Genomic DNA, 5,441 nt, shown 5'->3' with positions numbered 1-5,441 from the left:
ACGTCAGACGGGTAATGTGCCCACGTCGTAACAAGGTTTATGGGCGGCACATGTCACGCAGAGGCGTGAACACCCGATCATCATGCTTTATGAACCAGAAAGGATCCTTTCTTCACTTCTTAACTACCTAGCTCAAGGTTGTTGAAGTAGCTTAGGCGCTTCACATTCACTGTTCACTTTGCCTGGCCTATTTCTCTACTTTCCATCACCTTCAAGGCAGTTTCAGATTGTCCCTTCAGATCTACCCTTCAGATCCATTCTCTCACATAGCAACCAGAGAGAGTTTTTTTTTTTTTTAATTCAAATATGTCCTACTTAAATCCTTCAGTGGCTCCCACTGTTAGGATCCAGCCTCCAGCCCTGACCTTGGCTTCCAGCCCTGTACAATCTGCCTTCTGCTTACCACCCCAGGCTTATCTCAGCTCATTGTGCTGCAACAAGCCAGCCAGCCTGTACCTACTCTGCCTCAGGGTTCTGGAGCACACTGTCCTCTTTGATCTATCGAGTCTTTTAAGGGTCTTTTCTGGAGGTGTTGAGCATGTTCTGTTATAGGACACCACTTTAAGCTTCGTTTGCTCATGGCAGACCCCGTGTCCAATAGCCCATTTTAAATGGTGACTAAATGATAGCAATACTTATTTCTATGATCGTATAGTTACCTGTTTAATGCCTGTTTCTACAAGGACGAGAATTGTTTCTTCATAGCCACATTTCCTCAAACTGAACACACGGGAGGCAAATGAGGGTCAAACTGGTTCATTGCCTAGGGTATGTTCAGTCTCTTGATAGTGCCTTGTGTTGTTCCTGCTCACAGGCAAATTGAATGGCTAAAACAGAGGGATCCCTTAGAGCTCAGTCCCCTATATTCTCAGCACACTACTGTGATGACTCCTGCTCTTAAAATGTCTGCTGCCCTCTCTAGTGTCACAGACGATCTACCTTTTTGCCTTTAGCCTTCTCTAGACAAGATTAAAGAAAAGCACCCCTCCCCCCATGCTCCTGACCTGGATCTGCCACTGTATTGACAGCGATCGTAAACACGGGAATGCAAGTCTCACAGCATCTTCCTCCCTTAGCCCCTCATCCAGCCACCCATGAGCTTCAGGAAAGAGGACCTGTCAGGGGATCTTTAGAAAAGGCACTCTCTATTCTGGGCAAAGAACAAAAGAACACTCAGGGACTTTAGTGTGCTAGACACCCCAGCTGTAGTGTAGAAGGGACAGATAGGCTGATGGTAGGGATGCTCCTTGTATTCCTGGGCATCATCTACAGGAGGAGGCATCATCAGGGGAAACCAAGGGATCCTTTCCTTACATCTTCAGAATCCCCACTCTAACTTCTCATTCCCAAACGACTTCTTTCCAAGCCCTCAAGACAGTTGGAGCCACATGTACTAGCCCCAGATGCGAAGGGTATTGGAATAGTAATGTCTCCATTCCAGTTGAGCAGCAGAAATGGAAATGAAGAACAGGGGGTGGACAACCCAACCTCTGTGAAAACAGCCACCAACTGAAATTTCTACAGAAAATCGAGTCTAGAAGTTTCTTTCTGAGTTAATATATACAAACACACCTACCAAACTACTCAGACATTTTCCTACCCCCCCCCCAAATGTTTTAACTAAGGAACAAAAGCAGCTGTCCATACAAAGGCTTGTATGGAAGGGTGATCTTATTATGCCAGCTCTAAACAATCTAACAAAGGTGAGTGAAGAAGCAAATTACAGTGAATCCATTCAACAGGATGCTATTCTGTGCTGAAAAGGAATGAAATCGTAGTACATACATCAACGTGGATGTTATTGAAAGAAGCCAGACCTACAAACAAGTATATACCGTATGTTTCAGTTTGTGTGAAGTTCTAAAAACTGAGAAAACAAAACAAAACAAAACAAAACAGCACTCCCACATTCACTAAAACTCTAGTCACAGAAGCCAAAGTATGGGCTCAAATGAGGCACCCAGCTATGACTAAATTGGTGAAGGAAATGTGGTATATTTATATAGTGGAGCATTATTCAGCCATGAAAAGAATAAAACCTGTGTCTACACTCAACAAAAATGGAATACACAATGCAAATAGAATAAGCCAGGCACAATGGATATGTATCACATGTTCTTTCATAAGAAGAATAGAAGTGAAAGCTGGGCAGTGGTAGTGCCAGCCTTTAGTCCTTGCACTCAGGAGACAGTGGCAGACAGATCTCTAAGTTTGAGGCTAGCCTGATCTATAGAGTGAGTTCCAGGACAGTCAGGGCTACAAAGACCCTGCCTAAAAACAAAAACAAAACAAAAACAAAAACAAAAAAACAAACAAAAAAAACAAGAAAAAACCCAGTGGTTGTTATTTGAGGATATGATGAGTTGGGGGGTGGGCATCTAGGGAATATATGCTTTATAAATAAAATGCATTATCAATATGCTCATGAGCCTTATGCCCCCTTTATTCTGAATACCAAAGTACACTAAATAAGACAAATAAGCTCCAGAGTGTCTGTAGTTCACAACAACTTATTACATGTGTTGTGGGGGTGTAGGGGAGAGAGTTTGAAATTTCCTGACACAAAGAAATGATACATGCTCTACACATGTACTGAATTGTTGCAGTATATCTCATTAATATGCACAATTACTGTGTTCAATTAAATTGCAAAGAATTCTACAACTGAAAATTAACCTATCTACATAAGAAGAAAGGCAGTGGTAAATGTGGTTATGTATTGGGGTTTATTAATTATACCTAAATAAGTAGGGCCTGGTGGCACACTCCCAACACTTGGGGGTAGAAGCAAGAAGACCAACAGTTCAAGTTCAGCCTCAGTTACAAACTGAGTTTGAGGCCAGCATGGACTCCATGAAACCCTACTTCAAAAACAAACCTAGCTGAGCAGACAAAAGAAGTAAATGAAAACACCAAAAGAAAGCTACTGCCCAGGTAAATCTTACACAGGCAGTCGGTGTTTCATGGGAATGGAGCCCCACAGCTTTGGAGGAAGATTTCAAGTAGTGTTCGAGATATATTGAGCTTAGAACAAAGCCAGAAGCCCCAAATACAGATGTTAATACTATTTGGAAGTAAGAGTCTGTCTTAGTTAAGGTTTTTATTGGTGTGATGAAACACCATGACCAAAAAATACAAGTTGGGGAGGAAAGGGTTTATTTGGCTTATACTTGCATATTGCTGTTCATCACCAAAGGAAGTCAGGACAGGAACTCAAATGGGGAAGGATCCTGGAGGCAGGAGCTGATGAGGAGGCATGGAAGGGTGCTGCTTACTGGTTTACTGCTCATGGTTTGATCAGCCTACTTTCTTATAGAACCCTGTAACACCAGCTCAGGGATGGAAACACCCATAATGCATGAATTACTAATTAAGAAAATACATTGCATCCAGGTTTTATGGAGGTATTTTCTCAGTTATGGCTCCTTCCTTTCAGACAACTCTAGTTTGTGGGTCAAGTTGACACAAGACTAGCCAGCACAGAGTCTTTCTAAGGATAGTGCCAGTTGTTGTTGTTGCTGTTGCTGTTGTTGCTGCTGCTGCTCTTTTTTGGTTGGTTGGTTGGTGACTGAATGGTGAGGATGAAGAAATACAATTTCGAAAGTGTAAGAAGCAAAATCAAAACTTAACTGCCTGGGAAACAAAGTCATAAGGATGAGGAAACATCTGTTTAGGTTCTGAGAATGTGAAAACAAAGTTTTGGTGGTCAGAATGTTGAGACAGAATGACCAGGCCATTCTGACTAAGCTAAGTCAGGATAAAACAAGAAATAACTGTTCTTGAAAGAACCCCCCCAACCCTTCCCTGTGGTGAATTTCGAAAAAGACCACAAACTGTCACCCTGACCTTGCTGACGACAATCCCCCCTACCACCTAGTTACTCAGCCCCTTCCAGGGACTTTTCAAGGCCAGGTACAGAGCTGGATAGGGAAGTTGGCTGACTAAGCCTAGAACAGCCCCCTGAGCAAGCCAACCAATGCCTGATAAGATCCTGTGTTCTGTGTTCCACCAACCAGAGTTAGCCAGCTAGCCCTGTTGCTGAGGACTGCCCTCTCTGCAAGGTATAAAATTTCTATACGTTCTGAGTTCATTGTTGTCTCTCCCTATGAGGCTGAGCAACCCCACGTGCATTGGATCAATAAACCTCTTGCTGTTTGCATCGATCTGTTGTCATGCTGTGATCCATGGGGTAGCGAACCCAGGGTAAGACCTTGGGGGTCTGTGGGTGTGGGTGTCTTACATTTGGGGGCTCGTCTGGGATTTGCACTCCCCCTGACCCACAATTGATGAGGAGATCGGAGGTTCTCTCTGGCTGGTCTGTACTTTCTGTTTCATGTTGTCTGTGTCTGTTGTCTGTGCTTATTGTGCAAGGCCAGCTTTCTGTTTCAGGGCTTTTGTTGAGAGGATAGTCTCAGGTTTTTGGGGGGATTCAAGTCCCCGATTGGTCTCTGGTTTTTGGGGTCTGGGTCCCTACTTAGGGGACCCTCTGGAAAGACACATCTTGGTGGTCGCTGGAAGAACTGTGAGGGTCTTACGGCTGTGACAGGCAGACATGCCAGTATATCACAGGCCACTGGAAGCTGGAGGACGCTCCAGATTCCCACTGGGAGGTAGGATCAAAGGAGTTCCTTCTTTACCCAGAGGCAGCCAAGCTCCAGTTGCCCAAGTCTGGTACTGATAGTATCAGGCTTCTATGGAAGTAGCGTCTAGGACGCCCTGCTTTGATTTTGTTTGCTTTGGCCCTTGCTTGTGGTATTGTAATGTGTTACTTGGATGAACTGATGATGGGACAGACGGCTTCTACCCCTTTGTCTATGACCCTTGACCACTGGATGGACATTAAAGATAGAGCACACAATTTGTCTGTTGAAGTTAGAAAGGCTGGCAGACTTTGTGCACCTCAAGTGGCCGTCATTCCAAACCAGATGGCCACCCAAGGGCTCCTTCTGTTTAGACAAGATGGAGGAGGTTAAAGACTAGATTTTCCTGAGACATTAGGGGCATCCTAACCAGGTCCCTATATTGTTGTTTGGAAGGACTTAGTCCGATCACCCCCTTTGTGGGTTTGCCCTTTTGTTTCACTTTCAGGCCCAGGGATGTTGAGAGTTTGTTCCGTGAAAGCTGAGAAGTAGAGGAAGACTATCCTGTCCTCTGGAGACAGACTTAATTCTTTTAGATCCCCCTCCTCTCTCTCCCCCTGCTCTGCCTCCAGTAGAGGCTCCGCAGGAGGGGCAGTTGCTCCAGAGCCCATAGCTCCCCTGGTCCCACCAATGAGGGCTCTCCAGGGACCAGGGTCAGGTGCAGCTGGAGGACGGGGTCCGGCAGCCTAGGCACCAAGTAAGCAGGCAGGTTACCCTGATTCCACCCCTGATTCCACCATTCTACCCCTGCGGGCCTATGCACCCCTAGACAGTGAGGGAAACCAACCCCTTCAGTATTGG

At 45.1% G+C, this 5,441-nt stretch overlaps 1 non-coding gene across 1 annotated transcript; it reads right to left on the bottom strand.

Annotated features, from left to right (window-relative positions):
• Nucleotide 1: 1 nt before the first annotated feature.
• LOC116092816 lies at nt 2–105 on the bottom strand. The gene has a single exon (XR_004119511.1). It is a non-coding gene; the product is annotated as a small nucleolar RNA U13 (small nucleolar RNA).
• Nucleotides 106–5,441: the final 5,336 nt, after the last annotated feature.

The sequence above is a fragment of the Mastomys coucha genome, unplaced genomic scaffold (assembly GCF_008632895.1).
Source record: "Mastomys coucha isolate ucsf_1 unplaced genomic scaffold, UCSF_Mcou_1 pScaffold15, whole genome shotgun sequence".
In the NCBI taxonomy this organism is placed as follows: Eukaryota; Metazoa; Chordata; class Mammalia; order Rodentia; family Muridae; genus Mastomys; species Mastomys coucha.
Note: the sequence above shows the minus strand (reverse complement) of the source record. Positions and strands in the feature narration are given on the sequence as shown.